The sequence below is a fragment of the Microtus ochrogaster genome, chromosome 16, assembly GCF_000317375.1.
Source record: "Microtus ochrogaster isolate Prairie Vole_2 chromosome 16, MicOch1.0, whole genome shotgun sequence".
Classification (NCBI taxonomy): Eukaryota; Metazoa; Chordata; class Mammalia; order Rodentia; family Cricetidae; genus Microtus; species Microtus ochrogaster.
In genome coordinates, this window is record NC_022018.1 from 38,251,390 (window position 1) to 38,264,113 (window position 12,724).

General features: G+C 43.6%; 1 protein-coding gene and 1 non-coding gene across 2 annotated transcripts in view; one reads left to right on the plus strand and one right to left on the minus strand.

The window, feature by feature from the left end:
* The window catches only part of Mylk4 (myosin light chain kinase family member 4), a 70,098-nt gene that overhangs the window by 36,201 nt on the left and 21,173 nt on the right, over positions 1 to 12,724 (minus strand). The gene's annotated exons all lie outside the window — the stretch shown is intronic.
* Positions 9,924 to 10,029, plus strand: LOC113456909. The gene has a single exon (XR_003377635.1). It is a non-coding gene; the product is annotated as a U6 spliceosomal RNA (small nuclear RNA).

Consider the following 12,724-nt stretch of genomic DNA (forward strand, 5'->3'; position numbering starts at 1 on the left):
TAATATATACCCAACCATAATGAGGTGCACTCTACAACAATGGCTATTGTCAAAAATGGGGCATTGGTAAGGAAGTAGAAAAACTGGAAGTTTTGTGTGGTATTGACAGAAATGTAAAATTTGGTACCATGCTATGATAAGGCATGTGGAAGTCCCTCAAAAGAGGAAACATGACACCTCTCTGTGAACTAGCAATCGCACTTCTAGGTCTTTACACACAAGAATGGAAAGCAGGGTGTCTCAGAGTTTCTATTGTGGTGATAAAACACCATGACCGGAAGGAAGCAAACTGGGAAGGAAAAGGCTTATTCTGCTTACACTTGCGCATCCCAGTCCTTCATCAAAGGAAGTCAGGGCAGGAACCTGGAGGCATGGACTGAAGGAGCCATGAGGAATTCTGCTTGCTGGCTTCCTCCTTATGGCTTTCTCTGCCTGACTTCTTAAAGCACCAACCCAGGGGTGGCACGGTGGCACTGGCCACAGTCAGTTGTCGCCTCCCACATCAATTATCAATCACAATATATACCACACACTTTCCCAGACGCCAATCTGGTGGGGGCATTTCTCAACTGAGGTTCTCTCTTCTAAAATGACTCTAGCTCAAGTCAAGATGACATAAAACTGGGCATCACCTAGGGCTAGGTGCACACTGGTGTCCAGGGCAACACTACTCACAACAGCCAAAAGGTGGAACCCAATCTAGCAACAGAAGAACTAGTGAACACCATGTGATGAGTGCTTATAATGTAATATTTAGCAGCATTAAGAAGGAAGCACAGGACAGGTAGTGGTGGCACACGCCTTTAATCCCAGTGCTCGGGAGGCAGAGGCAGGCAGATATGAGTTCCAGGCCAGCCTGGTCTATAAGAGCTAGTTCCAGGACAGGCTCCAAAGCTATAGGGAAACCCAGCCTCAAAAAAAAAAGAAGGAGGAGAGGAAGTGGAGGAAGAAGAAGAAGAGGAGGAGGAGGAGGAGCAGGAGCAGGAGGAGGAGGAGGAGGAGGAAGGACATTCTAACATGCTTCTACACAGACAAACTGGAAGAACATTATTCTCAGTGAAATCCATCAACCAAAAGAGAATAAATAGTATATGATTGCACTTACAGGAGAACCTGGGATAGACATATTCATAAGGTGGAAAATATAGCAAGAACACAACAAGGAAGGTAACAGGTGTTTAATGGGTGTACTCTTCGTCTGTGAAGATAAAGAGTTCAGGGATGCTGAGGTCAGTGGGTATTAGAGATAGCTGGGGTCAGTGGGTATCAAGAAGGAGCTGAGGTCAGTGAGAGAAACCAGACAAATGCACTGAAAGCCTGAGCTGTGTCCTGAAAGACGCTGAAAACAGGTGTATGTGGTTGGTCACACCTGTAATTCCAGCATTTGAAGGGCTGAGGTAGCAGGATTACCATGAGCTCAAGGCCAGCCTGGGCTACAGAGTGGAACCTTTTGTGGGGAAAACTGACACATTTATTAAAATGGTTGCCATGTGTGCTCTATAATTGGGTAAGAACCTAGGTTCAAATCCTGGCCTGATAATTTCTTAGCACACAATCTTCGGCTATTAAGCACCCCTACCCCTACTTTTGCCTCAACTTTCTATGCCTGATGGTTTCACAGTTGCTTAATGGGAAGCACTCAGACCTGAGTCAGCACATGATAAACTCTAATAACCTCTGACGTGAACAATGGAAAGAGACTGGTGTCACTCCAGAAGAGCAGGGAATCTCTTCTGCAGGGTCCTTAACTTCTGAGAATGGGAACTGAAAGAGGTGTCAGATAGATAGTCAAAACTATTGGGCGATTGCAAGGTGAGGAAGGAGGAGAGACAGGAACAAAGGCAGCTCTGTGACAGCAGCCAGTGTGGCCACTGTGAACTTCTGAACCTTCCTTCCAAGAGCGGCACAAGGAAATGAAAAACAACTTTGTTCAATATTTTAAAAGTCCAGCGGTAATTCCCGTAAAGTCTGACCCTTCGTAAGGCATTTCAGGCTCACATGTTAAATTTCTTCTGTACCGTCTTCTTGGTAGAAATTCACACCTGATCAAACATCTGTAAATGAGCTAGTATAAAAAGTGAAACCTCTCAACTATAAGGCCAATCCCCAAGCAGACCTCCGGGGCACAGATTGCCTCTCACTGCTGAAATCTAATTGATACCTGCTGTGGTTGCTTGTGGCTGACAGAGGGGCTGTGACCCTGAACCACCTTAAGTAGCTACTAAGTAGGATTCAGAGGTATGGATCTTGCAGGTCCTATGTCCCTCACACATAAATTGAAAGTTAGACTGCAAGCTTGGGCTACTCAACTTGGCGGTCTTATTGGATGGATGCGTTTGAGACACTCCCATTTAAAAAAAAAAACGAACAAAACAGTAGGCAGACCTTATTATTATAAGCCTACATCTGAAATCCAAAGTTATCCAAAACTTGAAATTCCTGGAATGTCATAGAATACTACAAGTCAAAACACCACATGCAACCTCATATGACATACTAAAACCACTGTGGAAGATGACAGTCAGTGTATGTGTACAAGGTGTATCTATAACGTACATGTATCTCATTAGACCTCAGCACCATCTCCAAGATATGTCACTATTAAATGCAGGTATTTCCAAATGCAAAACACGTCCAATGCCAGGCTTTTCAGATAAGGAACACTCAATGAGTATTTCCCTTCTCCCGGGGAAATAGCTACTGAGGAGTCAAGCAACTTGCTTGATGAACAGCTGGGACTCCGATCCACATCTGACTTCACACTGAGTGCCCCTCACTGCTATCTTTGACTGCCTGCTTTGAGAAGTACCTTGAATCCTGTGCCTTAAGATTTCTCCTGGAGCCATGGAGCATTGTAGACGTGAGGAGTCTTGTGGCCTCCGTCCCATACACCAAGATGGCTCTGCACACAAGCCTAGAGGCATCCAGCATAGCCCGTCAAACAGCCAAAGGCTGCTAATCTATTCAAATTCCCTCCCTGCCTTCTTCTGTCCACACAGGGATCTGTGAAGCTATGTCCTTCAGGTTCTGTTGCAGATAGGGTGGCCAATAAAATAAGCAGAACAGAATAAAAGTCTTCCATAGAGAACTGTCTGCTCTTCTATGCCCTTTCTTTCCTTGAGCTGCAGGAAGAACAGTGTGGTAACTATAACAGGAGCTCAGCAGCTACTTTGAACCCATGAGGGTGGGGTGGAGGTCAAAGATTTGCGCTCTAAACATTCTAACTTGCCTCTAGAATCCTGTGTTCCAGGGCTTTGATTTTTACATATCTAGTCTGCCATAGTTAGGTAGGGCTCTGCTAGAAGATGCATGCAATCCCCAGCTAATACACGGAATGTCTGGTTACTGGGTCATACCATTGTTTTTATACCCTTGTGGTTAGTAAGAGTCGCATTTACTTGAAAGAATAATGGATAAAAATAGCTATTTGTCTTGTTTTTGTTTTCTTCAACAGCAAATAGCAGAAGCACCGATGCTATTAAGAGGAGTCTGTGAATGTCTCTCTGTCTTACATTAAGAAGAGGGGAGATGGCTGGTCATTTTAACTTTTGATGAGCTGAAAAGCCAGTCTCCTCTGGTCTCTGGGGTGGCTTTCTAGGGCAGTTTCCAGAATCACAATGGGGTGCTCTTTCATCCTACTGACACCCTCTCCCTTCTGTGGTAGACTGAATGGAAATGGGGGCTGGCTTTTGAGTCGCCTGGCTTCTCAGGAAACATTCCCAGCATTCTTCATAAAACGACTCTTCAAAGAGCAGGATGTGCAGCTAAATCTCAGGCTCCATCCTGGAGTTACATCCACCCACACATGGGAAAAAACTTTCTTGCCAGCTTCACACGTACAAAAAGCACACTGATTTTTTTTTTAATCTGGAATAGAGGAGAAAGGAGGGAGAGAAGGGAAGCGGAAAGAAAGGGAGGGAGGAAGAGCCATGGGCAGCATGTGGGGAAACCAAATGCCAACACCTTGACCTGGAAGGCAGAGAGACAGTTTGCTTCCATGTTCCCTGACAGGCCTGAAGAACTCAAGAGAGGGTGACAACACCCCAGGAAAATGGTCAGTTTAAATCAATAAAATATACAATGACATTCTGTCCAAATACCGAATGGGAAGTGCTAATAGATCAGCATTAACTGGCTGCGAGAAGGCGCAGAGGCATCTAGCCTTGTATTGCCTGCCTATGCTTACTCGTTCATTAGTTATAACTGATACCAGGCCTTTCACAGTTGCTCTTGCTACCATTTTCATAAGGATGAGCCAAAACAATTCCAAGTTCAAGCAAATGAGAAGTCTGTTAGAAAATTCCCAAACCATGGGTCAAGCGTGTGGAACATCAGGTTCACACCATCGGGCAGCCTTTGGAGTGTGAGGAACTTGTTTTTTCTACCTACACAGGTTCCAGTAATAACTACTAGGTTTTTTTTCCTCGCCTGTGTTGGCAACTGATTTGCCCATTAATTTTGTCTTCGATGCTGGGGATAGAAGCCAAGGTTTTTCGTGTATTAGACAACACATCTAATCACTGAGCGACACCTACACCTATAAGGCTCTTTTAAAATCAAAGTTTCTTCTTGTCAAATAAGACAAAGATAAACTTTCACCGAGTTCCTTATCTCTAGCTGTAAACGAGCAGTGTCTGTAGGAAGTTTTCCTGGATATCCAGCAATGACGCCATGTCCTCTCAGTAGAGATGTGGGCTGTTTAAAAGGTATTCGTTCCTTTTCAATGATAGTAGGGTCTCAATGCTACTGGCATGGCTACAGGCATATCAGGAGAACTCCCATGTTCCAGGCATATCAGAACTCCCATTTGAAACACACCTGTTCGCCTTTTCTATCAAGCACTCTTGAGTTATGTCCACTCACGCATGGGGAAGCTACTCCAGCCGGCTTCACACAATGCATAGCAGGGACCAGGGAGAAAGAAGGGAGGGAGAGAAGGGAAGTAGAGGTGGAGTCCAGGGAAGGAGAAGACTATGCTCTGCTGCAACAGTCCAGAGATTTGGGAATGGCAAATGTAGGAGCCAGCCATGATAAGCTAAATATGAACAGATCACCCAAAGGAAGTTCTTTACTTCCAACCATTATCACCTGCCAGTGTAAGACTCAACCCTTGATAAGTTCAATGGAGGCCTGAGTCTCAGTAGTTTACCCTGAAGCAATACCTGGTTTCAGGAAGGACCATAAACTAGATAACCTGAGCACCACCCAAGAACAGACTATCCAAAGGAAATGCCTAACGTTCCAACTGCTGTAGATAGGACACCTGCCAGCACACACTCACCAGGACACCCTAGACAAATGTCAGCCAATCAAGGGTCCTGAACCTCAGAAACCCTCATCCCCACCTTTACTACTATAAAAACCCAACGCTAACTGAGCTTGGGGCTCTTCGTTTATTCCAACATGTTGGACATGCGGAGAGACAGAGTTTGCAAACTTGCTTAAAATAAAGGCTCTTTGCTTTCACATACAGAACTCGGTCTCCTTGGTGGCTTTTGGGAGACTTTGCGGATTTGGGGTGGGGGACTTTGCGGATTTGGGCATAACAGCAAACACCCACACAATCAAAAGACGGAAGAGGAGGGAACACTAGTACAGTTGTGGAACTAAACATTGCCAAGAAAGCTAAATCTTAAGTAGAACAGAAAAGGTGGAAAAGCAGTTTGCGTTCTATATTGAACCTTCCATAAATCTGTTACCCAAGTAAATAGCAAAACAAAGACACTCAAAAACATAAGGTCTCAAAATAGTTTATAATTCTCCATCATGTCTTAGGAAGCAACCGAAGGTTTTAGTCCACTTGAATGAGACGTTGAAAAGAAATTACAGCTGGGTGTGGTGGCACACACCTTTAATCCCAGCACTAAGGAGATAGAGGCAAGTGGGTCTCTGAGTTTGAGGCCAGCCTGGTCTACAAAGTGAGTTCAGGACAGCCAGGGCTGTCCTGAGAGAGAAACCCTGTCTTGGAAAAAAAAAAAAATTAAAACGGAGGCTATCCATTGCAGAAGACAACTTCCTACCATCTGGGACCAACCTCTATCAACTGTTTTGGGTACTGTGGGATAAAGTCAAGACTGACCAGGACTGATTTGGAGACTTTTCTCCAAGAACATAAAGTTTGTAGGCTGTGTAATACATCTAAATGTGTGTAGAAATTATTTGCATGATTAGTTTATAGCTCAGTTTTGAGCTAATGATATGTTTTTACTAATCAAATAAATTTCAACCAATAACTCCAGGGTAGGGGGAACAGTTTAGAAAGGATTAAAGTTATGATAATGTTCCAGTTTGCCATCATCCATGAGTGGGATTTTCCAGATTAACTCCTATTTAACAAAAAATTGTAACAATACCATCATGGAAGAAGAGGACCAAGAAGGACAGCATGAATGTGTGTGTGTGTGTGTGTGTGTGTGTGTGTGTGTGTGTGTGTGTGTACCTGTGTTGGAGATAGAAGCTGTGTGTAGGAGGAGTGTTTTGTAGGTGGAAGGTGGAAGAGATCTAATTCATATCTCCTTTTTTAAAGAAGTCATTTTAAAGCTTTAAAAAAAAAGCTTAAGTATGAAAAATCAAAAAGAACACGCACATACTATTTAAGTATGCAAAGTAAGTACCAAAAGAATTGATACATTAAATTGGTAAATAAAATGAAAATGGGAAGAGGAGTATGGATTGCTGTTTTCATGAAAACTTTTTAGAATCTTATGAGTTTTTATATCACATAAGTATATAACTATCAAAGATATGTATGTATAACAATATTAAACATTTAATATTGTTATAAATGGATTTTCCTAAATTTAGCATGACATTCACTGCGACATCATCTCAATAATTAGCATTTCTTCAATAAAATAGAAACAACTCATTTTTATACTTCTTTAATTTCATTTTATTTTAGACTTTATATATGTGAGTGTCCTGTCTGCATATATGAATGCATATCACGTGCATGCCTGGTGTCCACAGAGGTCAGAAGAGAATATTGGTCCTCTTGGAACTAGAGTTGCAAGTGTTTGTGAGCTACCATTTGGGTTCTGGGAATTGAACCTGGGTCCTCTGTAAGAGCAACAACAAATGCTCCTAACCACTGAGCCATCTCTCCAGGGCCTTTCCTTAATTTTTAAAAAGTGAATACCAACAATTATTAAAGTGGTTAAGTAAGATTTGAAACATATTTCCTTGATTTCCCATCTTCCCAGAACATGGAGAAACGTCCACTTTACAGCTCTAATTTGAAACAAATCTGCTCAAGAAATCCAGTAATCAAATATGTGGAAATATAGAAGACACAGAGGTTTCTTACAATCGCTAGGTGACCTCCTTTTGCCTTGAGTCACATAAGGTTCACCTACCCTCAATGGCAGTGCTGGGTCTGTATTTGTCTTTCTGTGTTTCTTCTTCATTCATGTGCTAGTTAGAGATCCTCAGAAACTCAGAATTGGGCTTTTCCCACTCACTGAGAGCTCAGAGGGATGCCCTTCATTAGGCTTCTAACACTCACAGAAGTCTCACCTGTGATCAGTTGCTGCCACCCTTCACACTGGCTTTGCTGACTAAGCCCTTCAAAGATGACGTTGTCCTCTTTCTGTAATTTAAAGTGATATTTCTCTTTGTCTGGTGTCTACCTCAGATGAACGATCTACATCCTGGACATTCCAGTAACTGCTCAACCAGCCCCAATCTAAGGAGCCATAGCAGCTTGATCTGGTCAGGGACAGGAATCCCAGAGGGTCCAATATGCAGGAGCTATAAAACAGCACCTCTGGTTTTGATCTCCCTAAGGAGAAATCGAGACCTAGCTCATATAGAAAAGTAGTTATAAATCTTTCGTCAGCCCATGTTTAAGATATGATCTATGACGGATAAATGAAAGCCGGGGGGACATTGTTTAGAATATAAAATGTGCTGTAGTGGGGATGTGACATGTTCAAGGCTTGGCTTCCAGGTGGTACTACTGGGAGGCAGTAGAGCCTTTAAGCGGGAGGGCCAGTAGGAAGATACAGGTGGACAGGTGGCGGTGTGTCCTCAAAGGAAACGGTGGGACTCTCAACCCCTCTCACTTTCCTTTATTTATTGGCCAAAGAGTGAGCGGTCTGGTTGCTGTACACTCCTCCCATGATATATGCTCTTCCCGGTACACTCCAAGAAATGCATCCTTTGGCATTCTTTCTTGTTTTTTTTTTAATCTGTTGCCAGAAAGCCCAAGACACTTGAACCTACTCCAAAGCTTATCATTTATTGGGTATCTGGAGGAATCTGTTCTGTAACCATGGGTTTAATAGTGGCAGCCTACAGAGTCTAACGTTTTAACAGGATACAAATCTCACACCACATGAAGAGAAAATTATCAGATGTCTCACTGGCAATGAAGGACATGGAATGGGGAGAGCCTCATAGTCTAAAAACCCAGGAAACACAAAGTTCAAATGTATAGAAACTCTAGTTAGAAAGTACATTGTAGGCAAGTAAGATGTTGAGCTTCTCTTTTAAGTTAAATCTTGATAGGTAGAGCATTTTTTAAATGAATTTATGTTTGGCAGAGCATATCACTAGAAATCAAAGTTTGTCTGGATTTGCTGTTTTGAATAATTCTATAGTTCAGAAGTTCCATGTGTACATAGAGCATTTGATCTTTTATGATGGACCTAGCAGGTGGTTATCTAGCCACAAACTTCTCACTTCAGACACCTATTCTGGAATAGAATTATCTCAGTATTTGGAAGGTCTGTATATATATTGTCTCTTATCTATAAAATACTGATATGAGGGGTCTTCCAAGAGGCAGGATATCCCAGGGTGCACCTCTTTCTCTTGGCTTCCTTAGTGCTTCATCAGCTGCTCATACTGCCAAACACCTCATACGGGCAGGATCATCAGAACTCTTGTAAAAACGCTTGTACACATTGGATATGTTTAGGAACTAACACACTGCATAGGAAAGTCCAGTAATAGAACTGAGACTCTCTGCTGACAGAGTTTGTAAAAGTAAAACATTTCGGGTTAAACAGATGTAATAAAAACCAGAAAAGATGGAGTGGGTGAGAATAGAGAAGGAACCCGGGCACACAAAGCCATATCCGTTTTTCCAAGAAATGGTTTTAAGAGTTTTTAGAAGGCAGGCAAGCAGTTAGCATGAAACCGGATCCCCAGGGTTAGGTGTTTGCTTAGCCGAGGTGTGCTTTCCTTTCTTCCCATGAGAAAACCACTCAAATGCAGAGGAGACAAAAGCCATGCCCAGAGTTGTTGGGTTTTTACCAAAGATGAGGAAGCACAGAGAAAACTTGAAATGACTCAAAGGAACTGCAAACCGAAGTAGCAGTTGTCAGCTCTGTCTAAACTTAACCGAAGACAACTCTGGTTCAATAAATTACCAAGTAAATACCTCCACGTGGTACTACTACTTCACAGCAGCAAAGACCCATTTGGTGGTAGCCAATGCACCCACGCTGTGGACATCTCAGAGTGTGATCTAAAGGGTGGTCCTTGCAGAGGCCTCTGTGCATACAAACAGCGGAGGTGCTGGCAGCAAGAATGGAACCCCACAGGCACCTGGGACTTGCTTTCTGCTCTTCGTCGGTCTTCCTGAGTCTTAAAGAACAGGCTCCCTTAAGTAAAACTCAAAGGCGGTTGCCCTCCAAAACAGAAGCAAGCTACGACTGGGCTACAAGTGTGAGAAATGGCCACCGCTTTAAGATCCTACCTTCCAGAGAAGCACGAGACCCTGGGAAGTCTCACAAGTTTCTAAAATTAAATGGAAGTTGAGAAGAGTAGGAAGATGGTGGGCAGGAGGGGCTGATGCCAGCTGCAGACCAGGAGACAGCAGGGAGCCTCACTTCCAAAGGCCCTGTACTGCAGGTGGGAGAGCTGGAAGCTGATTCCCAGTGACAGAGTTCTTTCCCAGAAAAGAAGCTAGTGATACTCTGCTCCCTTCAGCAGCACATAAACAAAAACTGAAACCATACAGAAAGATTAACATGGCCCACGTGCAAGGATGACACCCAAATTTCTGAAGCATGCCATATTTTAGAGAGAGAGAGGGAGAGAGGATCTGAAGTTCGGTGGGTGGAAAGGTAGGAGTAAATCCAGGAAGAATGAGGAAGGAAAATGAATATGATTTAAAAAAAATATATGGCATGAAATTCTGAAGGAATAAATAAAACATTCCGCTCTCACATCAGTGATTTAAACTTTCAGAACAACTAACTCAGAGTTGTTCTATCTGAACGGGAAGATCACAGACTTTTATTGCCTAGGTCAGGAATGCTTGAGGTATTTTTAAAAGGGCACAGTTAGTTCTTATCTCATCATGATCACTATTAATAGTTATCATTTATAATGGGCTTACTCTGGTCCTAACAGGCCTTATTAAAGGTCTGCCTCTACCTCATAGGTGCTAAGCACCCCTTCCCCCATTATACACTCGAAAGGCTAAATGATGTATCCAAGGCCATACAGTGCTAAGTAGCAGAGCTGATATCTATTTTTTAACAACAGTTCCAAGAACCGGGGAGTGTAGCTCAATGGTAAAACATTTGCCTAACACTTAAAAGCCCTGCGTTCCTCCTCTAGCAGGAAAGAAATGTGAACAGTTGGGCGCAAATCCCTTTCTGCAGTACACTTTGCTTTTGAGTATTTTTCATGGCAGACATAGCAGTGCAATGAAACCTGGTTATTTTCTGCAGAACGGGAGGAGTTAGTTCCCCTCCAGAGGGCCAATTTTGCATCTTTTATTTAACTCGTCCTTTATGTATTATCCAAAGGAAGAGCTTGGAAACAAAATAAAACACGTTGGTAATGCCTGGTAAAGTTGAAAGTTCCGGAATCAGTTCCCTGTGGCCCAAGGCCATCTGCCTTCTCGCTCTGGCCTTCAGCAAAGTCCTGTTTTAGGCCATCTGCATGCGGACTCTGCATTCTTTCCCATCTGAGACCCCTCTCTTCCTGCTTGCTCCACTGGCGGTCCTGGGCATGAGCACTCCAGGGGAGGCCCAGGCTAAGAACCAGCTGGGGGCCCACAGAATGAACTTCTGTTCTGGTTGCCACAGCAACCAAAAATTCCTTGGCACCTGGTAGGCTTCTCCCTGACATGGAAATCACACAACTTCACATGTGCTTTCTCTTGGTTTTCTAAGCCCTCGTTAGCTCTACTCCCAGTGAGAAGACTCCCTGGGACCATAGTCTTACTTGGATTGAATCTACCCAGGTCCAGCCCCAAGAAGCTGGAGGAAAGAAACTGGAGAATATTAACCATGCCCATCAGTATTGGGGGGTTGGGTATTTGCGTTGTATTTGCATTCCCAGTACGCAGTACCAAAATGAAGTCTCTGGTGGCTGCTATTCCTACTTGTGATGCAATGGTCCCCAGGATGCCCCACTTCCTGTTAATGTCTACCATCTGTTCTTCAAATGTGCGTATGGAAGCCTGACCCTCATTTTGGAGGAGGTAGTGGTCACATTTTATTTCTTTCTAGGAGGCTCCTTCTCAGGGGCTTTCTTTAGCATTTGCGCACTGAGATCATTGGGAGGGGAGTTTTTGACAAACACAAAGGACACTGTTAAGAAATATCCCAGAAGCAATGGCTTCTGTGACCTTTTTCATTTACATAACCACAAAAGGTCACTTAGCCTGTTTTTTTTTTTTCCCCAGCAGAACCACTGAGCTCAAGAGATCATCACACCTACACCCGGAAAGCAGCTGCTGCTCTCTAAATGCTGGGTTTTCTCCCTAAAGCAGGGCCTGACCCAAACCCCACTATCCATCCTGCTGACTGGTGTCAGCAGCTCAGCCACAATCAATGGGCAGCTGGCTAAGGCCAAGCAAGGGGGATGTGTCTAGAGAGAGGGCCACCCATCATGCATGGTTCCCACACAGCACACAGCTGCTCTTCAGAGAGGCATATTTGCTGGGAGCCAGCTTGTGCTCCCTTGGCTAAGCCCAAAGAAGAGAAGGCCAGCTGACCAAGATGTGAGTCTGCAGTGCACGTAGAAGGATGTCCTTGTCAATCTACAGTCCCAGGGGAGTGTCTTTTTAAATTTTGCAAAACTGCACTTGGCTGGCTTGGAGTGGCTCTCTATTCCAAGAGAATTTCCTGGTATTGGGGAAGAAAAAATGATGCAGAAAGCAGAAGGCAAATCACCAAGTCTCAAAAAAACCCAGTTTTTCTTCATTGCCACATTGATGAAGGGCCTCCAAATAGTCATAAGAGCAGAGCGGGTCCCTGTGTGGTTAGAGGCTCAGGCATTCACTTAAGAGGGTAATTTTCAGCAACTTTCTCTTACTCAGCACTTTTAATCAAAATAGTAACCTCAGTGTCTGAAGAGGAACAGGGAATGAATAGGGCAGTGTAGGAATCCCATTGCTAATGAAGAATTTAAAAATCAGGACAGCAATGGTTTGTGCTGCTTCATACAGAGAAGACCGTGGACCCCAGACCTTATTTTCCCTTATTTGCAAGAAGAAAAAAAGAATTGATGTCCCTTAAGAAAATATGAAGTGAAAAATTATCCACCAGCACAGCAAAGACCTATTTCCAGGAACTGGATTTTAAAAGGGAAAGTCTTCATGTCCTAAGGTTGAGATCAGGAGGTCTCCTGACTTTGAACGTGAAGGATGAAAGGACCCTATGTCCAGGTGCAGGTCAGGCTGGCCTCGTTTCAGCTGCTACAGGAGGCTGCTTAAAGCCCTGGTTGTGGTCCAAGAATATCCTGGCAGTTAGTATCCTGC